The following is a 23,996-nucleotide window of genomic DNA, read 5'->3' on the forward strand; positions in this document are numbered from 1 at the left end:
TATTGTTAGGAGTTCCTGACTCCCCCATAGCTGTCAACCGTCCCTTATGTCTCGGGAAAGTCCCTTATCCCAGCGCTGTGTCCTGCTGCTGTCCCTTATTGATGATGTCCCTTAAATTTCCTGAGTTTCAAAGGAAGCAGCTCCTCTCCCACCCTGCCTGCTGGCCAGGGAGGAGGGAGGCTCCAACTGTGTTGCTTGGCTGCGTTGCTCACCCAATAAGGAGTCTAAGAGCGACTGGGGGAGGAGCTTGCATGCCTTGTGCCGATCAAATCGGCCGTGTTTCCTGGGGACTCGCCTTTGCTCAGCGCTTCCCAGCGGAGAGATGACAGTGGTTTTCCTTGCTGCATCCCCTTTGCCAGGTTGCTGCACTGTTGGAACCACTGCTTGAGGCTTCGTTTGGCTTCTGGCTGGGCTTTCTGCCTTTGGCTTGGAGGAGTTCAGAAGCCGAACATACCTGTGCTGAGAAAATCCCTTATTTTGGCTGCTGATCCCTTATTTTTGAGGCTGTTGGTCCCTTATTTTCAAATCTGTAAGTTGATAGCTATGGACTCCCCTGAGTTCCTGGATCCAGTAACTGCAGGAATTTCATCAAGCTTCCTGAATCCCTAGATTTAACTGATTGATTCTCCTGCAACACATTCCTAGGCGAGTGAGTTTGTATAAAGTTGTAGCCTCAAATGGTCTGGGCTGCTGTTTACAAGTGGAAGAAAATTTAATTTAATTTAATTGTTTGTTTGCTTGCTTGGTTAAGATGATGAACCTGTAAATATGCAAACAACAACAAAGCAATTTAGCTTAAATCTCAGGTGGATCAGAAACAGACGGACTCTGACATATTGGGTGGTATTTTACTAAGTTTTGTGCAGAGTTCATTAATTTCGAAGGGTCTACTCTGAGTCAAGGTGACACGGATGGCACTGTGGGTTAAACCTAGGACTTAAGCCTTGGGTTAAGCCTAGGACTTGCCAGTCAGAAAGTCGGCAGTTCGAATCCCCATGACGGGGTGAGCTCCCGTTGCTCGGTCCCTGCTCCTGCCAACCTAGCAGTTCGAAAGCATGTCAAAGTAGATAAATAGGTACCACTCTGGCAGGAAGGTAAATGGCGTTTCCGTGTGCTGCTCTGGTTTGACAGAAGCGGCTTAGTCATGCTGGCCACATGACCCGGAAGCTGTACGCCGGCTCCCTCGGCCAATATAGTGAGATGAGTGCCGCAACCCCAGAGTCGGCCACGACTGCACCTAATGGTCAGGGGTCCCTTTACCTTTACTCTGAGCAAGGTAAAAGGTAAAGGAGCTCTGGACAGTAAAGTCTGAGCAAAACTCAGTTGAATACCACCTTTAGTTTGGATTCATTTCTTCAGTCACTATCTACTCAGCAAAAATAAAGTCCCATTCAATGACACTTACTTCCACGTGACGTAAACTAATTTTGAATCGTAGAATTATAGAGCTGGGAGGGATTATCCAGGGGTCCCGACCAAATCATACCTAAAGAATCATAGAATTCCTTACGGATGATCGGACAGAAATTTCTGTGCAATGTCATGATTTTGCACAGTTTGATAGAATTAATAAGGGGGCTCTCGCTGTAACCCTCTAACGAAACGAAGCTCCCTTTTTCTCTGTTGTGTCTTGTTCACACCGATTGTATGTTGTGCGACCTCTAGTGGAGCTTTGAGACAAATGGCACACTGTGCTATTCCCAGAGTTTCCCAGACTTCTGGCAACAAGTGAGACAGAGGCTCCCTTTTTTAATCTGAATTAAAATGTAAGACACACTTCAGTTTTATACCCGAAAAGCTTTAGTTTTAGAGCACAGGTGAGGAAAAACTAATCAGTACATACACAAAGTATCAAATGTAAAAGAACAACAACACAAATTGGTTTATAAATATAAAACTAAAGTATAAAGCTAAAGTGCCATGTGCAAGACAGATACTGTAAACATGGAGCGGATAAATGTACAACTGTATCTTAACGGGTTGCCGTTCTGTGATTGGACTTACGCTACTTGTTGAACGGTTCATTTATCCAGTCTGTATAATGTTTACTGCACATGTAACTCGTTAAGATACAGTTGTACATTTTTCCACTCCATGTTTACAGTATCTCCAGGCTTTGTTTTGCACATGGCACCTTAGTATGTTTGTTGTTTGAATGGTTACAAGTCTATCTCTATTCTAGCTATTATTCTAGTAAATTTGGTTTTATACTTATAAGCCAGTTTGTGGTGGTGTTGTTTCGTTGAGGAAAAACTAATCGTCACCACATCGCCCTGCTATCCAATGGGGTAGCTTAACACAAGCCACAAAAAGACGATAAAGAAAATTACAACCAAAACAACAAAGCAAGAATATTCAAACACCACAGTACTAATGAGCAGCATTAAAGCAGTCAATGGGGATTAAAACAAACCCCAGACAACATAAAACCAGTGGGGAACCTTAGAACCCCCCCCCAGATGAACTACAATTGCCACCAGCCATTGTTGCTGGGGCTGATGGGAAATGTAGTCCAGCACCATCTGGTGCAGGGGTCAGCAAACTTTTTCAGCAGAGGGCCGGTCCACTGTCCCTCAGACCTTGTGGGGGGCAGGACTATATTTTGGAAAAAAATTAAAATGAGCGAATTCCTATTCCCCACAAACAGTGGCGTAGCGTGGGGGTGCAGGGGGGGCCGGCCGCACCGGGCGCAACATCTGGGGGTTAGGGTTAGGGTGCGCAAATCCACGGGTTAGGGGGTGCAAATTACTTGCCTTGCCCCGGGTGCTGACAACCCACGCTACGCCACTGCCCACAAATAACCCAGAGATGCATTATAAATAAAAGGACACATTTTACTCATGTACAAACATGCTGATTCCCAGACCATCTGCGGGCTGGATTTAGAAGGCGACTGGGCCGGATCTGGCCCCCGGGCCTTAGTTTGGTGTAACAAAGCCCCTCACAACAACAACAACAACAACAATTTATTATTTATACCCCGCCCATCTGGCTGAGTTTCCCCAGCCACTCTGGGCGGCTCCCAATCAAGTGTTAAAAACAATACAGCATTAAATATTAAAAACATCCCTAAACAGGGCTGCCTTCAGATGTCTTTTAAATATAGGATAGCTGCTTATTTCCTTCACATCAGAAGGGAGGGTGTTCCACAGGGCAGGCGCCACTACCGAGAAGGCCCTCTGTCTGGTTCCCTATAACCTCACTTCTCGCAATGAGGGAACCGCTAGAAGGCCCTCGGCACTGGACCTCAGTGTCTGGGCTGAATGATGGGGGTGGAGACGCTCCTTCAGGTATACAATACCCAATAAGGGAGGATTTAAAAGCCTGGAAAATGTCAGAACATTTTTCTGGTGCTGTAATGACATCAAGGTAGGTGCCTTGTGAACCTCCGCCAGAAGAGCATTCTACAAGTGGGGTGCCACCGCTGGCTGGCATCACCCATCCTATGGGGAGTTCATCTTAGAATCATAGAACTGTAGAGTTCAAAGGGACCCTGAGGATCATCTCGTCCAACCCCCTGCAATGCAGAAATATGCAGCTGTCCCATATGGGGATAGAACCTACAACCTTGGTGTTATCAGCACTACGCTCTAACCAACTGAGCTATCCAAAGGAGGCGTGTCTGCATGTTTCTGATCTGAGCATATGCCAGGTTTGGATAGAGGCAAACCCAGACCATAGACCCATGCAGAGATGCTACAGGCAACACCATCTGAGATCAGGCCATTTGGCTGCTTTCTGAATTGGGAGGGATAGAATGACATGAATGGCGTCGTCATCACGGTATGCCACCTTTCCACAGTTAAAACCATGCTCAAGGCAACATGAAACATAACAAAAGTAGTCACAAACAACAAATAAAACACATCAAAAAATATGCAACCAAACCGAACAATTCCCACATAAATCATAAAATAAAGATACAAGATTTAATATCAATAAAACCACAAGGAAACCCAACAGCAGCCCTAAACAGTATCCCAGCCCTGAGTGGCTGGGGAGACCCAGTCAGATGAGCGGGGGTACAAATAATGAATTTATTACTATAATTTAAATTATTCTGTTCAGCAGTGTCGGCTTTTGTAGCTGGAGTCAGTCAGTCAGGCCAGGTGGAAAAGACCTGCAAGGCAGGGAGCAGGTCTTCCTGGACTCATAGCAAAGTCAGGGTCATGGCAAAATTCCTGACGGGAATCCACTCCAACACCCAAGGAAGTAGCTATTAAGTGAATGGTTGCCACAGGCAAGCCAGTTCTTCTGCATCACGTAGGCTTCCTCTATTCTCCATCATACACTAGGCTTCCTGATGCAACGCTGCCAAGATCCTAATTAAAATCCTGCTGTGTGGGTTTGTTTATGCCTCCACCTTTCTTGGAGCACATTGTTGTGAATGGAGCCAACCTCGACCTAAGCCTGGAGGCAATTGAACGAAATGTATTCCCCCAACGAAGATCAAGAGCAAGGTGCAAATGTTATTAGAGTTCACAGACAATCAGCTGTGGTTTGTCTTTGCCCCTTGCAGATCTTCTGTTGGCGAGAGGAGGAAATGTTGGAAGAATGAATAATATAGCTGTTAACTGCATGTGTAATAATAATAATAATAATGATAATACGCAGGGCTTTTTTTTTTCAGCCTGTGGATCTTAATCTCAGAATGCACTTGTGCCAACCTAAACAGCAGGAATTTCAGTACAGTGGTACCTTGGGTTAAGAACTTAATTCATTCTGGAGGCCTGTTCTTAACCTGAAACTGTTCTTAACCTGAAGCACCACTTTAGCTAATGGGGCCTCCCACTGCCGCTGCGCGATTTCTGTTCTCATCCTGAAGCAAAGGTCTTAATCCAAGGTACTAATCCAAGGTACTGTACAGTGGTACCTCGGGTTAAGAACTTAATTCATTCTGGAGGTCTGTTCTTAACCTGAAACTGTTCTTAACTTGAAGCACCACTTTAGCTAATAGGATCTCCCACTGCCGCCGCACAATTTTTGTTCTCATCCTGAAGCAAAGTTCTTAACCCGAAGTAATATTTCTGGGTTAGCGGAGTTTGTAACCTGAAGCATATGTAACCCGAGGTACCACTGTATTAGCCAAGTACTGTCTGCACTGAAGTGAACCTGCATAGTTCACGCCTCTCTGCCCTGGCAGTGGCAGGGGCAGGAGGATCAATACCACTGGAATAACCTGCTGCTCCTGCTGCTGCTGCTTGAACAGGGCAAATATGAACGCAAACTTTCATCATCATCATCATCATCATTATTATTAAATTCATGTACCACCCTTCCTCCGAAGATCTCATGGCAGTTCACAAGATAAAAACACAGGATCAAAGCGCAAAATAAATAGCTAAAACAAAACCACCAACACAATTAAAAGGTTGTGGAATATGAATCGGCCAAAGGCCTGGTTGAAGAGGAATGTTTTTGCCTGGCACCCAAAGATGTATAATGAAAGCAACAGGCAAGCCTCTCTGGGGAGAGCATTCCACAAACAAGGGGCCACTGCAGAGAAGGCCCGTTCTCGTTTTGCCACCCTCCAGACCTCTTGTGGAGGAGGCACACGAAGGAGGGCCTCAGAAGACGATTTCAGGGTCTGGGTAGGTTCATGTGGAGAAAGGTGCTCCTTGAGTTAGTGTGGTCCTGAGCTGTTTATCTGTAAATGAGGCTTTGACCGGACAGTCCTTCATACAGAGGCCTATCCTTCATACAGTGGAATCCACAGCCCACCTTGTTTCGGGTTCAACTTCAAATTCTGATCTGGAAAGTGGCTTGATTCTTAAGGATATTATGAAGACTCCAAAAGTTCCTCGTTTCCCTATGGTTTTCTTTGCAGTGTCGTGGAACCGCCTCAAAGTCTGTGACCCCTGCAGAGGCAACTGATGCTGTTATGCTCGTCTACAATAACCTGAAGATGCTGTTGTTGTTTAGTCATTTAGTTGTGTCCGACTCTTCGTGACGCCATGGACCAGAGCACGCCAGGCCCTCCTGTCTTCCACTGCCTCCCGCAGTTTGGTCAGACTCACGTTTGTAACTTCGAGAACACTGTCCAACCATTTCGCCCTTCGTCGTCCCCTTCTCCTTGTGCCCTCCATCTTTCCCAACAGCAGGGTCTTCATCCACGGAGTCTTCTCTTCTCATGAGGTCGCCAAAGTATTGGAGCCTCAGCTTCACGATCTGTCCTTCCAGTGAGCACTCAGGGCTGATTTCCTTAAGAATGGATACGTTTGATCTTCTTGCAGTCCACGGGACTCTCAAAAGTCTCCTCCAGCACCTGGAGGATAACCTGAGGATAATTGCACTCTAATGCAGTGACCCTATGCATGTTTGCTCAGAACCAGGTCGCACTGCATTCAGCGAGGCTTATTCCTTTGGGAAGGTGTGCACTGGATTTTCTGTCCTTGCCTGTAGACACCCATTTCAGGAGGGTGAATCTGTGCAAGAGCGATTATCACTCAGGAACGCCTCTATTTCTCACAGTCTCCTTGGCCCTGTACCCTGTGGTTGTTATGTACCTAGTTACATGGGCCTGTACAATCACAAATCACTGTGCATTACAGGTGGGTGGGAAAGGGATGAGTTCTTGTTCAGAGTCAGTAACAGTGTTTTTTTAATTGTGCAATATAAAAAAGGAAACATCTCCACCCTTTTTTTCCTTCCCATTTTATCCGTGAAAGTATACAGAAGCAGGCTTTTTTGACCTTGCAAAATCTGAAATGGCACTTCTCTCCCCACTTACCTTCTTCCCACACTTATTTCCCTAGATTAGGAGTAAAGAAACTACTTTTTCTCTCAAGGGCCACATTCCCTTGGAGACAGTTGGTTGGGGGCCACACGCCACAGTGAGCATGCCTGGAACAAGCCCTAACAGCAGGTGAGGCCAAAATAAACAGTTCCCTATCGCTGCTCTAGATTTTATGCTTCCCATTTCACTTTAGTGAGAAATTTCCCTATTTTCATCTGGCGAATGTTGGAGGGTATGCAAAACCCACCTTTTCTGTCAAGCCCTTGCCATGTTCCCCTAGGTTGGCAGGAGCTGGGACAGAGTAACGGGAGCTCATACCATTGCGTGGATTCGAACTCCCGAACTTCTGATCAGCAAGCCCAAGAGGCTCAGGGGTTTAGACCACAGCACCAGTTTGAAAGCACGCCAGTGCAAGTAGATAAATAGGTACCGCTGCGGTGGGAAGGTAAACAGTGTTTCTGTGCGCTCTGGTTTCCATCACGGTGTTCTGTTGCGCCAGAAGCAGTTTAGTCATGCTGGCCACATGACCCAGAAAGCTGTCTGTGGACAAACACCGGCTCCCTCGGCCTGAAAGCGAGATGAGCGCCGCAACCCCATAGTCGCCTTTGACTGGACTTAACCGTCTAGGGGTCCTTTACCTTTACCTTTAATGTTCCTCTAGTTCCCATGTCCACTGAGCCTGTAACAAAACCAAAGAAATAGCAGATGGTGGGAAAGACAAACTTTTCTTCCTTGCTTAGTACTGCTGCTACTTCCTGCCCTCCTGTGTCAAATTTTAGATTGTAAGCTTTTCTAGGCAATGACCAACCCTCCTGTATTCTGCAAAACTCCATGGATGTTTCCGTCTAAACCGGTTTCACACAGCAAACTAAAGCAGAAGAGGCTACATACAAATGAGGATTGATGAGATTTTGCTCACTTGTTTGCTTTGTTGATCTTAAATGTTTGCATCCAGCTTTGCACTGAGGTCAGCCCCTCAAGGTTGCTTAGAATAAAAACAAAACCTCAGAATGGCATAGAAGCTAATCCTAAACAAGTAAACATCATGAACCATTAAGATGTACAGTGGTACCTCGGGTTACATGCTCTTCAGGTTACATACACTTCAGGTTACAGACTCCGCTAACCCAGAAATAGTGCTTCAGGTTAAGAACTTGGCTTCAGGATGAGGACAGAAATCATGCTCCAGTGGCGCAGCAGCAGCAGGAGGCCCCATTAGCTGAAGTGGTGCTTCAGGTTAAGAACAGTTTCAGGTTAAGAACGGACCTCCAGAACGAATTAAGTACTTAGCCCAAGGTACCACTGTAGTTCAAAAACAGCAAAGTTTTGAAATGCAGCATGGAGACAAGTCAGCAAGGAGAAAGGCCGCTTGAGACATATGGCTCTGGTGTTGACAAAATATTTTCTTCAAAAAAACTTGTCAGTTAAACTCAAATTAAAAAAGAAATAGCCTAATGGACTTCTCTGAAGAAGAAAAATTCCATCGTTTGAGAGAAAGCCTTGCTTCTGCATTTCTCAGTCTGGCCTGCAGATGGCAGCGGCATTTGCATCAAAGATGGATTTTTGGCAATGGTTCAAGGTGGGTGCCAGCCTTCCTAGATAATGGGTGAGGTTGCCAACTTTCTAATTGACTGTGCGCTTTATCTGCCATAAAGTGATAATGTTTATATCCATGCTATAAAAAGAACCATTTGCTGACTTCTGTTTATCAGAGAAGGTTGTTGCGCTTTCCCCCTCTGTATACCTGACAGGCCCGCTTATTCGTTTAAATTCTGGGTTATTAGATTTCCGTTCAAGGCACAAGACGAGAGAGGCAGTGGAAAACAAAATAAAAAAAGGTTCTGTGATTCTACTAATTATATAATTCTATTTGAGGTATTAAGTTTGAGAGGGCCCTGCGGGACTTGACATCTTTCCGCAGGGCCTGTATGACAGAGCTGTTCCACCAGACTTTTGGTCAGGGCGCAGCCTGACTCCCTCCTTTGGCAATCTCCACAGAATTTTAGCTTAATGCTTGCCAACAATTTGATTTTAATTAATTTTTTATAATGAAATGTTTTTAGAATCCTGTACTATTTTATTGTTGTTAGCCGCCCTGAGCCCGGCTTCGGCTGGGGAGGGCGGGATATAAATAAATTTACTATTATTATTATTATTATTAGAGCTTCGGTGGCAATCAGTTATGGATGGTTTAGTTTAGATTCCTGTATTGCATGGGCTTGGACTAGATCACCCTCAGGGTCCCTTCCAGCTATATAGTTCTAGGATTCTAGGTAATAACCCAAATTAGAGGGATGCATTGAAAGCAGGGATGGGAAACTTGTGACCCTCCAGTCAGTCACAATGGGACCAGTAACTCCAAGTGTCCCTATTTTCCAGGGACATCCCTAATTTAGAGAAGCCGTCCTGGTTTCTGATATGATCCCGGAATGTCCCACTTTTCCTTAGGACGTCCCTATTTTCATCAGAGAAATGTTGGAGGGTATGGAGTTATGCAACCCCTGAACCAACGTGATAGGTAACTATACAACCTTTAGAAGACATCTGAAAACCTTGTACTGTATAGGGAAGTTTTCTAATATTTAATGTTTTATTATGTTTTTATGTATGTTGCCAGCTTCCCAGAGTGGCTGGGGCAACCCAGTCAGATGGACGGGTTATTAATCATACTATTAATATTTTAATTGAATAGGACGTCCCTATTTTTATGTTGGAGGGTATGTGAGACTGCACATCCCATCATGCCTGACCGTTGGCTTTGCTGGTTGGGGCTGGTAGGAGTTGGAGTCCAATGATATCCAGAGAGCTACAGGGTCCCCTGCCCTGATCACGGGGGTGTGTGTGGGGGGGGGGGTAATGCTTGAAGGATTTTTATTTGGAGGTGGGTGGGGGAGGATTTTGGGTTGCTGTGAACGAACAGCAAGCGGCATGGGTTTGGCAAGACAAAAGCACTCACTTCCCCCTGAGAATTCTTACGGACAGGAAACAGGCTGCCTGAGTTATTTTGCCTTGTGTTTCCTGTCCTCCATCCTCTTCATTCAACACTCTGAAAGGCCACAGGAGGTGCTTATTTTCTGTTGATTTCCAAGCAGTTGGAATTAGCACTCTAATGCATCTAAAAAGACTCTTCAGATAACAGAGAGGACATCTCGTCCCACATGACCTGAGGTTAACACCCCTATTGCACCGCATATTTCCTGGCATGCTATTTCTGGACTGGACTCAGAACCTTACAAGAAGCCCCTTTTTTGCCTAAAGAGACTAGTCATACCTTGGTTTACAGCTGCTTCAGGTTGTGTTTCTTCAAGTTGCGGACCACCGAAACCCGGAAGTACTGGAACTGGTTACTTCTGGGTTTTGGCGGTCAGGCATGCGCAGAAGTGCTAAATCGCTCTTTGCGCATGCACAGAAGTGTCGAATCGCAACCTGCGAGTGTGCAGATGTGCAGGTGCGGGTTGCGAATTCTGCAGGTTGCAAACATGAATCCTGCACAGAACACGTTCGCAACCTGAGCGTCCACTGTATGACATTTCCAGGTCATGATATGGTTTACTGCACCAAGCTAACCACTCTAAAAGAGAGAGAGGAGTCAGGGGTGGGGGTGGGCTGCCCCAGGTGTCACCACTGAGGGGGGGTGACAAAATGCCATGTGGCCTTTATCACGGGGCCTACAGTGCACCCAAGCCACATGTCTCTCCTGGGAGAGGTGCGGTGGCTTGGGTGCACGCAGGCTCCGCGCTGCCCAAACAGTCTGTAGGGTGGCTGAGTGGGAGGAGGCAGGCAGACTCTGGAGGCCCCGCGGTGTGCCCCATCCCTATGGGCAGCTCACAACACCCCTGAGCGCACCGCCCCAAGCACCTGAGCAGCATCCTCTGCCACTGAGAGGAGTAGGAAGTTTGGGCATTCTACAAGCTGTTGATATTCATAGGATTATGAGTTGGGGCAGGTTGGGTCTAAAGATGTTTGCCCTCTGATTCGGGCATCCGACAAGTGTTAAAATCTAATTGAGTCTTCTAAGTCCTGGAATAGCTAGGCTAACCTCTTGGTGAGGTGTAAGGAGAACAAAGGAAGGGGCTCTGTGGGAGATACCAGATGGGTGGAAACTATCCCTCAACCAGTGGCGTAGCGTGGGAGGTGCAGGGGGGGCCGGCCGCACCGGGCGCAACATCTGGGGGGTACGCTCGCACTCGCAGCTCTCTGCCTCTACCTGGCTCACTCAGGGTTAGGGGGCGCAAATTACTTGCCTTGCCCCGGGTGCTGACAACCCACGCTACGCCACTGCCCTCAACTCATTAAAAACCAGAGCCAACCCATCTGACTGAGTTGCCCAAGCTGCTCTGGGCAGCTTCCAAAAAATATAAAAGCGTAATAACAAATATAAAAGCAAATTTCAGGTGAGCACCTGGAACCACTAGAACCTCGCTGCACTTGGAGATTGGGGTGCCGTGCAACAATATGAAGGTTTGCAACGCTTCCCTGTTTTGAGGATGGCTCCCTTCATAACAAGAAGTATTGTGCTGTAGGCAGTATAGGAGAGCGAGTGTCTACAGCAGGCTCATAGACAAAGGACACGGGAGGCACTGTGGTCTAAACCACTGAGCCTTTTGGGCCTGCCAATCAGAAGGTCAGAGGCTCGAATTCCCGTGATGGAGTGAGCTCCCGTTGCTCGGTCCCTGCTCCTGCCAACCTAGCAGTTCGAAAGCACGCCAGTACAAGTAGATAAATAGGTACTGCTGTGGCAGGAAGGTAAACAGTGTTGCCGTGCGCCCTGGTTTCTGTCATGGTGTTCTGTTGCACCAGAAGTGGTTTAGTCCTGCTGGCCACATGACCTGGAAAGCTGTCTGTGGACAAACGCCGGCTCCCTTGGCCTGAAAGCAAGATGAGCACCACAACCCCATAGTCGCCTTTGACTGGACTTAACCACCCAGTGGTCCTTTATGTTTACCTTAGACAAAGGTCGTGGTTGCTTTGCCTCCTGTAGAATCAGGGAAGTAAAAGACAGATATATGGTCTCTAGCCTGAGACTCGGTACCCTTAGGCCATGATGCCATTTACGCACGATGCCTGTGATGGGCAACAGCCCCTTTATCTCCCCTGTTTTCCTCAGGTGAAGTGAATCTTCCATAACCTTTCTCACTTTCCTCCTTCCATCGTTGTTGCTTTGCTTCTTTACCTCCGCTCTGATGTTTTTCCACCTTCCCCTTCTTCTGTTCTTTCTCTCCCACTATGAACAAAATATCAGAATCTTATATGTTAAACCTCTTGGGCAGGGAACTAACCTTTTGGGTGTTTTTTTTGTTTTGTTTGTTTTTGCTTATGGGACGCTAATGGCACAATATAATGACAAACAATAAGCACAGTGACTCATTTGGAAAATTTTCCAAGACTCAAGGACAACGGGAAGGGATGCCCTTTGATCTGGAAGCCCTGCGACTTAATCCCAGGTACGTGTGGGTGATGGTTGCGGTTACTGAGGTTTGTGTGAGAACTTGGAAGTTTCAATGCTGAAGAGTGATTATAACCAGGTTACTCAGATTAGCTCAGTAACCCCCTGCAAAACAGCTCATGTTGTGTTCTAAAGGTAAGCTTTGTTTGGAAGAAGGGGAGAGGCCTTGGTTTAGCTTTTGATTTGACTCCCTCTGTTTGGAACAAAGTCAGTCGAAACATAAAAGAGGATGCCTCCTCCTTTAGCTTCAGATCCACCTATTTTGGTTCTCTAGCCCCTCATGATGTCAGAATAATTCTGTGAAGTTCTGAATCTGCCACTGGTAATTAGAGAGCTTCTGAGATGGGGTGGAATATTCTGTTATTCTCTTTAGATCATCAGGGTATATTTAACCACGCTATAGATTTGTTCGCAGAGATAGTAAATGTGCAAAACTGGTGAAATGCAGTGAGCATTTTGCCTTCAGCATAATAAAGCAATGCAGTTCTCAGCACTTTCCTCCGTTTGCCCGGCCATCGGGGTCCAAGAGTTCAGCTTGCAGGGACTGCACCCCACTTTCATTCCCGCAACCAGCAATCCTCTTTTATTGCCCTTCATTTTGTTGACCTTTTCCTTACCCACCCTCCATAAATTTCCAGCTGCCGTCCTTTCCCTATTACCCAACATTTTCTGGAAAATAATTCTTTGAACTTTTTTCCTTTAAGTTGGGATTTGCTTTAGCTGCAAGCTCTTCTCCCTTTACAACAGCAGTAGAGCTCCAGAGCCATGTTTTCCCCATTCTCAGACAGTTTCTGGGTACATCAAGGACCAAGTGCTGTTTTGTGGTCTCTCTCATCTTCTTTCTGGGCACTTCCCCACCCCATTTTTCAAAAGAAATCACCCATGTTTTGAAAAGTTCACAGAGTGAGGGAAAGAGGGCTTCTTTTCGTAGCTTTAAGGGCAGGAGAAGTTAATCATGGTGAGGTAACCAATTCCTGTTTATATCCAGAGGGACCAACATTTATTTTTAAATACAGACATTTTATACAGAAGCAGTTTTGCACAAAAATCGATAGCTAGCTATCCATCTATAAAACACACACAGTGTGAACAGTTTGCACATCACCTCTTGCACAAATGGACACACAGAGAGATGCACATGTAGCAGAGAGGGAGATGGAGTGAAGGAAACCCACCACTCTAACATCGTTCATATGGATTATTCTCTTCATTGCCACTGTCTTGCCACAGCTGCAGTCGTTCTTCAAGTCGTTCAACCCAACTTATGTTATTTTTAGTGGAATGCTCTGCACAGGAGTTTTGCACAGAGCTGGTGTATGAGATAATCTGTGCATGATGAACTTCATGCACAGACATACGTGCCTTGCATGGGCCACAAGAAACAAAACTATTGTGTTGTGTTCAGGTGAGAAGAAAACAGAAGTGAAAAAAAGGTAAAGGACCCCTGGATGGTTAATGTCCAGTCAAAGTCGACTCTGGGGTTGCAGCACTCATCTCGCTTTCAGGCCAAGGGAGCCAGCATTTGTCCACAGACAGCTTTCCAGGTCTTGTGGCCAGCACGACTAAAGTGCTTCTGGCACAGCAGGACACAGTGACAGAAGCCAGCATGCATGGAAATGCCGTTCAGTGGTGTAGCGTGGGTTGTCAGCACCCGGGGCAAGGCAAGTAATTTGCACCCCCTAACCCATGGTTTTGCGCCCCCTAACCCGTGGATTTGCGCCCCTAACCCTAACCCCCAGATGTTGCGCCCGGTGCGGCCGGCCCCCGCCCCCACGCTACGCCACTGATGCCGTTTACCTTCCTGCTGCAGTGGTACCTATTTATCTACTTGCACTGGTGTGCTTTTGAACTGCTAGGTTGGCAGGAGCTGGGACAGAGCAACGGGAGCTCACCCCGTCATGGGGATTTGAATCCTCTGACCTTTCGACTGGCAAGCCCAAGAGGCTCAGTGGTTTAGACCATAGCGCCACTCAATGAAAAGTTGTGAGAAGGCGACAGTCTGCTCAATACTCTGAATTCCCATTAAATGCCTTATAGGAAAAGCCCCTAATGCCAATTGTTTGGAAAAGCACGTTAGCTAGATCACCCACTAACTAATTTTTCTTCAGGTTTCCAAGTCTACACAAACATTTGGCTCTTGTAGATACCAGAATATTAGCTACCAATCTACGTGCTAATTAACTCCAACAGGCAGGATTGCTTCACGTTCGCCATGCAACTGAGACTATGATAATAACAGTGTAAAACAAGGTAGGCACATAGCACTTGTCCACACCTGAGTGCACTGTGTGGTTTCAGCTATCTGCATTCCCATTTAATTTGTGTAGTTCACCTGACATCACCCTCAACAGTGATCTCAATGCTTTCCCCCTGTAAATTTGGGTTTACCTGACACAGGGATAATCCAGTAAGTGGAGGAAAATCAGGTTCTAAAGGTCTGATCTCCCAGGGTCACAAATGTTTTGTTTTGGTACTTTGGAATGGGCAGATCAATTGTCACTTTCTGTTTTTTCACTTTCCATACTCGCTGCTTCCTCATTGCTTTTGTTTCTTTTCTGGCTGTGCTCATAATTATTTCTGGTGCACTCACAAATAAAGATTTTCCCCCACGCCACCCATCTTGATCCCTCAGATTTGCACAAAACCAGAAAACTACACAAGTGACCCACATTAAACACACACACACACACACACCCCGGAAATATTAGGCAGCAATCTGAAAACTCTGTGCAGAAAATGCAGCGCTTTAGTATATTTTATTGGTATGTCAAGAACGGCAAACATAATAAAAAGAAGGAAAACAAAATGTAAGGTACAGCACAGTTCCAAAGGAATAATAAGGTATTGACTCATAAAGGGATTCTCTTTACAAATATATGTAAAATAAGTTTTCCCCCATCTGTAAATTTCATCGTTATTGAAAATAAAAGTTATGCAAAGTCTTAGATCAGGGGTCAGTAAACTTTTTCAGCAGGGGACCGCTCCACTGTCCCTCAGACCTTGTGGGGGGCCGGACTATATTTTGAAGGTGGGGGGAGGAACAAATTCCTATCCCCCACAAATAATCCAGAGATGCATTTTAAATAAAAGGACACATTTCACTCATGTAAAAGCACACTGATTCCTGGACCATCCGCAGGCCAGATTTAGAAGGCGATTGGGCCAGATCTGTCCCACGGACCTTAGTTTGCCTATCCATGTCTTTTAGATGAACCAGATATTTGCATATACTGGTGAGACTGAGCAACTTTGAGCCTTGATATTCATATAAGAAAGCACAAGATCATAGAATTGTAGAGCTGGAAGGGCCCATGAGGGTCATCAAGTCCAACCCTCTGCCACGCATGCCATATGAGCGGAACCACCATTTACGGTACACTCTGCCCTTTAGATACCTTCAGTTTATGAGATAGCTTTCCAAGGAGGGCAATTTGCCAAACCCTAGATATCAGCAATCCAAATTAGGGCCGGATTTAGGTTTGTTGAAGCCCTAATTTATTGAAGGTAATAGGGCCCTTTATATGTCCAGCTGTCCTTTGTCAACAACAAATTGTCACTTTTTGTGTTGAATATATGCTATATGGTAATTTATGGACCTAATAGGTATCTAAAGCCATTTGCACATTACAAAATATTTATTTTATCAAAGTAATTGTTGAGCTGAAATACAATTAAGAAGAATTGTATTAATAGTGAAATACAATTAAGAGGTATATTGGGTGGGGCCCTGAGCTATAGCTTGTTTAGCTTATACATAAATCCAGCACTGATCCAAATTATGGACGCTGAAGGTCTTATCAATGGAGCCCCAGGCTGCTTTTAAGAGATGAGAAGTAAGTTAATTACTTTTCAAGTCTCATTCTGTTTTCATATATAGGTTCTAAAGTGCCGCACTGGAAAGATGGAGCAATAGTTTGCATTGCTATCAAAGAGTTCTCAGCAAACACCTTATTTCAAAATTAAGTCTCCTTGAGGCAGTCCACCACATGTGCTAGTATGAACCAGCTACGCGGCAGCCATCTACTGAGAATGTATCACTGCTTTCATTTCTTTTCCAGAATGCTAATAATGCATCAGGAGCTTAACTATATATAGATATTTCTTTTGAGCCTCCAGATTTGCACAAAATCAGAAAATTGTGCAAGCAAGTTTACAATTGCCTAACTGTGCTTTTGCACACTTCTAAGACTGTTATCAGGTTTCAAACAGCTCCATAGTTCGTTTCATATAGCTTATTTGAGCTTGTTGTTTTGTAATTTGAATCCCTAGGTATAATGATTTAAAAAATAAACCAACACTTAAAATAATTTATATTTTAAGTGTTGTAGATTTATTAGTAGGGAATGAATGTTGCGTGATGGGTTCAATGGCACAAGACACATCATATGGCAAGGCCACAATAAATGAAATCCGGGGACAGATTATGTCCGGGGACAAATTTGTGAATCCAGGGACCGTCCCTGGGAAATGGGGATGTCTGGTAACCATTTCCTAAGAAGACCAATGTCCCATCTAGTCCAGCATCCTGTTCTCACAATGTCCAAGCAGATTCCTGTAGGAAACCGGCAAGCAGGAACTGGACTCAGGGGAGAAGCCAGCTGACAGAAAGCTCAACAGAGTGTATGTTGCTGAGCTGCTCCTTAGCAGGGCAGGGGAGAGGACTCGTGACTGGTTGAAGAAGTCCAAAATGCATGTGTGCCTGCTTTTCAATGACTGCATGAGGTCAGGCATGCAGGGTTCAACCCAACTTTGTGGGTGCCCAGCGTCTGGCGTCAAATGCAGCGGAAGGGACTGAACACCTTGCCACAGTGCATGACGCGTTGGGTCGCCCAGCCAGGTACCCACAATGAAAATTTTGTGGGTGCCCTGGCACCCAGGGTCCCCTGGCAGCCATGCGCCTATGCATGAGGCACAGTATCATCTAGGGGGCTTCGTTCTTCCCCTTTACTGTCAGCACAACACAACTTTCAGGTATGGCAACTTCCAGTCTGAATTTTGCCACCACTTAAATTGCTCCCTCATCTGCTGCCTGAGGTGGCAGCTTTGCTCTACCTCACGAGTAGGGCAGGCCGTGGACCAGGCTACCTTTCTGCTGAGGAACGCCTCTCTCAGGTCTTTAAATATAATTAGTTTTTATTATGTCAGTCAGTTTTTGTGGAGCCTTTCCCTTTATGTAGGTCACAGTCTAATTACTTAGTGTTGAAATTGTTCAGGGTTACAAGAAGTCATTCACCTTATACACTGAATGAGACAATGCGGGAGGAAGAGGAGGAGGAGAAGCAAGAGAAGGAGAAGAAGAAGAGGAGGAGGAGGAGGAGGAGTAGAAGAATAAGAAGAGGAGGAGGAGGAGGAGAATCATGAAGGAATGTATGAATGTATTTTTTGAACCCTGGGGCTCATGTGATTTTGACTAGCCGCAAAAAATGTCCTGTGCCAAAGGGTTTGCTTATCTTTCATCTTCATGTGTTCAAGAGATCAGCATTAAGCAGCTCCAACTCTGATAACTGGATAGCCAAAGTGGTTTAGCACAAACAAAGGGCACCTTCCACCTTTGACTCATGATGACATCATCAATAAAAGCTGGAATCATTAAATATTTGCAGGAAGAAAACAGGAAGGTAACATGTGACGCGGCAGCTAAAAAAGCCAATGCAATTCTGGGCTGCATCAATAGGAGTATAGCATCTAGATCAAGGGAAGTAATAGTGCCACTGTATTCTGCTCTGGTCAGACCTCACCTGGAGTACTGTGTCCAGTTCTGGGCACCACAGTTCAAGAAGGACACTGACAAACTGGAACGTGTCCAGAGGAGGGCAACCAAAATGGTCAAAGGCCTGGAAACGATGCCTTATTAGGAACAGCTAAGGGAGCTGGGCATGTTTAGCCTGGAGAAGAGGAGGTTAAGGGGTGATATGATAGCCATGTTCAAATATATAAAAGGATGTCACATAGAGGAGGGAGAAAGGTTGTTTTCTGCTGCTCCAGAGAAGCGGACACGGAGCAATGGATCCAAACTACAAGAAAGAAGATTCCACCTAAACATTAGGAAGAACTTCCTGACAGTAAGAGCTGTTCGACAGTGGAATTTGCTGCCAAGGAGTGTGGTGGAGTCTCCTTCTTTGGAGATCTTTAAGCAGAGGCTTGACAACCACATGTCAGGAGTGCTCTGATGGTGTTTCCTGCTTGGCAGGGGGTTGGACTCGATGGCCCTTGTGGTCTCTTCCAACTCTATGATTCTATGATTCTATGTCAGAGAGAGTGTAGAATTAAGAGAACTCAAGTGATACACATGCTTGCATCTACTGCCATCCCGATACATTCTGCTGTCTGAGGCAGAGGAGCAAATAGCACTCCCTGCTATCGTATCATAAACATCTCTCCCGCCTGCCCACCATCCGGGGGCAAAAATTACAGTGATAATAAATTAAATAACTAGTGACTTGCTGCCCTTTCATGACATCAAAAATCAGTTGCCTCAGTCTGCCCAATAGTAGGGACCGGTTCTGCTTAAGTTGACTAGCCAAATTTACCATGGATACTTTAGGACTCGTGCACATGATGCAAAGATTTCAGACCGCAGATTTCATTTTCTGCAACTTTATTTTCTTGGAAATTCCAGAGAAGTAGACACCAAGGGTCTGATGAAGCTACTTCATTTAAGAACCAAACCATGTGATACATGCATCGTACTTGTACTTTTCTCCACGTTTATTCCTATACGCATCTGGGAAAACTGACGTGGCTTTGTGGAGAACTGGTTGCACCTTCACATATGTCATGTGACATATATATATATATATATATATATATATATATATATATATATATATATATTCCATACTTTTCCATGTATAAGACTATGTTTTTTTATTATAAAATCATGTTCAAAATTAAGGGCTATCTTATACATGGGTAGTGCATTGTGGGGCATTTTGATTGGTTGCTGCCGTGAGTTGGAGATTGTAATTGGTGGCTTCTGCAAGGGCTGTTGTTGATTGGCTGTCGCTGCAGCAATTGAGCGGCTGATTTGCTGTTTTTTTCAGCGACAAGACAGAGGATAGGTTGCTTTGGTGATGTGCGCGAGGGGTGTTGTCGGTCTGGTGGGTGAGCATTTTTTGGCATTCCCCCCCAAAAGAAGCTCAACAACTCTGCCCCCCCAAAAAACTCAACAACTTTGGGGACTATCCTCCCCATTTTCTTAATTTTGAGTCCCACAAAATAGGCGGCGTGTTATACATGGAAAAGTACGGTATACGTTTTCCATAATTTTATACACCCATTATACAGTTGTCCTATATGCTTTGGCTTCTCCACACATCCCTCCGTTGTTTAGTCCTTGTTGAGTTGAGTCCTTAGATACGACCCCTCTTCTAGTTGTTTTTAACTGCTGCTCATATCTGTGGCCCTACTTGGAAATTTATCTGGTCATTATATTTCTTTAACTATTCACCAAAGTATTCCCAATCCTCCCTTTTATCAGTCTCATCCTGATTCCTTCTCTTCACAGTCAACATTGCTAATTCCGCTTATTCTATTAACTTGCTCTGCCATTCTTCTTTCGTGGGACTATTTTTGTCCTTCCACCTTTGAGCATAAATAATTCCAGCCACTGCTATTGCATATAGGAAGAGACCAAGTACTGTGTTTTTCTGTGTATAAGACAAGGTTTTTTTTTACTATAATTGGGTGGGTGACTGGTTGCTGCGGCAAGGGCTGCTGTGGATTGGCTACCGCTGTGGCAATTGGTTGTGTGATTGCCGGCTGCTGTTGGCGAACGGACAGACGCTTGTTGGCTTCTGCGATGTGAGCCATTCCACAACTCTGGGCAACCCCCCTTCCTCAAAAAACTCAACAACTTTGGGCCATCTCCCCCCATTTTCTTAATTTGGAGTACCCAAAAATAGTGGGTGTCTTATACATGGGGGCGTGTTATACCTGAAAAAATACGGTACTTTCTTCCGTATTTCACCCTCTATAATGTTCAATAGGAATGTCTCTGGCTTAACATCTTTGATGTACGTCATGTGATTTTCGTGCCACGCTGCACCTCACCATAAAAAAATGGAGAAGCAGAAGCATGGAAAAAGAAGAAAAAAGAGCACAATCCTGGCTGGGGTGATAGTTGTCTATCGGGAGTTCATGACCAGCAAGGAGCCAACCGGTGCAGTGATGGAACAGTCGCCGCATTCACAAGGGCCATGTGGATTGCTCATCAAAGCTACTGACTGACAAAATTCATGCGCAGGCACCGGATTAGAACCTTCTCATCCTATCATGGTAGGTTGATTGGCTTAGGATGCCAAAGGAGGGTGCCTGGACAAAAACAAGGCTTGTGACATCGTCCTGGTTTCCCTGTGCCCCCCCCCCCTTTGCAAGCTTTTTTGGATGTGTGTCTCTGATCACCATGGTTCACCAGCCATGACTGGAAGGGCCAGTTTTACCATTTTCCAGACCCGCCTCAAAACCCAATTTATTTTACATTGGAGGTACGGATTCCTGCTGCTCTACTGCATTTTTAGTGTAATGTAATGGTTTCGTGGTTTGTTTAGTTTATTTAGATGGCTTGTTTTAGATGGGCACGTTAATGATTTGCTATATGAAGCCACCCTGTGCTCTGGGTGTGGTACAAAAACACCCTGCTAAATAAATATTATGGCCCATCTATCCAATTCCCAAACATTGCTGGATCCGTTATAGTGCTGATTGTTGGCATATGCTGGGAGGTTAGCAACAGAAAATAGATGGGAAGCTGGAGAAAACTGTATGCTAAGGATATTCCATGGTGGTGCTGCTCCTTCTTCCTACTTCCATGTCATGCAACATTTGCAAGCACTCACAACGTGAGTCACATTATGTTGCAATTCTCCACATCCCCATTCTGAATTTGTCTGTGCCTGCTTGTGTGTCTGTGTGACAGACAGACACTCATAAGATGGAGGTGAGTCATACAGTGAATTATTGCTACATTTAAGATGGGGGGGGGATATTTTGTGCGTGTGTATAACATTTCTCTGATGAAAATAGGGACATCCTATTCTATAATAATAATTTTATGATTTATACCCCTGTGCATCTGACTGGGTTGCACCAGTCATTCTGGATGGCTTCCAATATATATAAAAACATAATAAAACATTAAACACTTCCCTATACAGGGCTGCCTTCAGATCTCTTCTAAAGGTTGTATAGTTACTTATCTCCTTGGCTCGGGGGTCGCATAACTCCATACCCTCCAACATTTCTCAAATGAAAATAGGGAGTAAAAACAGGACATTCTGGAATCAAATCATAAACCAGGACGGTTTCTGTAAATCCGGGACTAACACAGCTTCCCTTTCCCTTCCTATCATTAAGCCCCCAAACATGTTCTGGGGGTTCCTCCAACCGTCCGGAGCACATTTAGAGGGCACCGTGGGAGGAGAAGTGTGGAAGTCCTGTTGCACAATCAGACCTCATTCTGTGCATGCAATAACTTCATCGAATCCTGCCTCTTTCTAGCAGTTGTAGAACCTAAGATACGAGATGAAACATGCAGGCACTATTCATCTTTCTGCAAGACATTAGGCTGCACCCCCTCACCTCCTTTCAGTGTTTTATTATGCCCTCCATCCCGCCTAGATAAAATTTCTGCAGCTGCCCATGTCTCCTGCCATAGGGATTTTGTTTAGGGTGGCACCTCTGTGGTGCATTGTTTCTCAGCTGCTGTAATCTTACGGAAAGAGTGAATGTTCACTACAGAACTCATGGCAGTAGTAAAGATCTAAAGTTGAGAGTGGTTCACCATTCAGGTTCAGCTCAGGAACTGAGAGTGAAGGTTGCTAAGATTTGATAGAAGCCCGGCCTAGACAAAGCGAGAATTTGAACCTATGTGCTCCCCAGCACAACTTTCAGAAGGGATTAGTGATACATATGGCATACATTGGGTAAACATTTATTTGTTTCCAGAAATTGTATGGCCAGTTAGATGTTCACTGCTGTCTTGCTTCTAGAATTGGTGTTCCTTGTTACAGCTGCAAGTTGACTCTGTTTATCAAAGTGTAGTTTGCTGTTGTCTGGCGAGAATGTGATAAAGTTAGGCGTGCTTAGGGGAAAGTGAAAATGGAGATTAGCAAAATAAGACACACACATATGGCAGGATTTTCCTAAGAAGTGCTGTAAAAACTTGTTGGGATTTCCAATTATTCCGCTCCCATAAAACGTGTCTTTCCAAACAAATGAACCTAATAAACAAAGAACAGTTATGGAGATAGGCAGGAGGAATGTGTGGAGTTGGGGAGGAGGTATCTCAGTGCATTCTGCAGAGCGTTCATGACTATCTGCCTACTGGAACAAAGTTAAAGGTAAAGGGACCCCTGACCATTAGGTCCAGTCGTGGCTGACTCTGGGGTTGCAGCGCTCATCTCGCTTTAGTGGCCGAGGGAGCTGGCATCCAGCTTCTGGGTCATGTGGCCAGCATAACTAAGCCGCTTCTGGCGAACCAGAGCAGAGCACGGAAACGCCGTTTACCTTCCCGCCGGAGCGGTACTTATTTATCTGCTTGCACTCTGACGTGCTTTTGAACTGCTAAGTTGGCAGGAGCAGGGACCAAGCAACAGGAGCTCACCCTGTTGCGGGGTTCGAACTGCCGACCTTCTGATCACCAAGCCCTAGGCTCTGTCGTTTAGACCACAGTGCCACCCGCGGGTGTACATTTGATGCAAGCAGCTCCTGACTCTCAGAGAACAAGCTTGTTCTGCTGGGGCCAAGGAAGCTGAGCCAGAGAAGCTGAGAGATCAGTGGGTAAGGCCTTCATAAGGCATACTCCTCTGTGTACAGATCTTACCTCCAGCAGCATGCATCTGAATACCAGCAGCTTAGGAACGGGCAATTGTTGCTAGGTCCCATTTTTGGTCTCTCCTTAAGCATCCTGTTGACCGGTCTGTGAAAGGGGGTGTTGGACTCGAGCTTTTTGTCTGAACCAGCACAGCGCTTTTTATGTTCAAAAGTCGGCAGCTCTAGTTCTGATTAGCTTAGGTGATGCTGCTCTTAATAAAAGTTACTCATGACTAATTTTTGCCTTATTGGAGCCAGATGCTATTAAGCAAAAATATGCCAAGTTCAGCCTTTCCTTACACTTCCCCCTCTCCAAATCCTACTGCTCCTAAAATTGTAAACAACTGAGGAAAGGATTCAGGGAAAATAACGTAAGAATGTTAAAGCAACTTTGTAAGCAAATAGAAGTTAGAAGTACTTGCTTGTATTCTGAGATCCTTACACACTCTGCATTTTCAAGCCAATTTAAAGAAAAAGGGTGTGGATGTTGATTTCTTTAAAAAGTTACACCACTCTTTGCCCATCTGATGTCAAAGCAACTCACAACCAAATAATGATTATGATATTAGACACATAGTTGTTGTTGCTTTAATGAAACAGAAGCAGCAATAGAATAATGACAAGTACGGACCTGCGAAAGAAAAAAATGCACCTCAAAACAGCCACTAATGCCCTCTGAAATCAAATTGCTTTACCTGCTCCTAGGAACAAGGTATAGGAAGAGACTTCCAACATTTGATACCACTTGTCCTGGGTGGCTCCTCAACTCTCAGAACTGGTGAGAAATCCGAAATCAAAACCTCTGAAGCAAATTATAATGAACAGGTAACCTCATGGGAATAGGCATTCCCAGCTAATGCCCTCCCACATTTAGTATCTAGTGGGCGAGGTGCTATCTACTTTGTGGAATTCCACAATGGCTAAGCTGCAATTATCGTGGCACACTTTGACTAACTGCGTCCTCTGATCAAGGAGGGCCCGATCCGGCACTGGGGATGAGGC

This window comes from Podarcis melisellensis, assembly GCF_964234715.1.
Source record: "Podarcis melisellensis genome assembly, chromosome: 17".
In the NCBI taxonomy this organism is placed as follows: Eukaryota; Metazoa; Chordata; class Lepidosauria; order Squamata; family Lacertidae; genus Podarcis; species Podarcis melisellensis.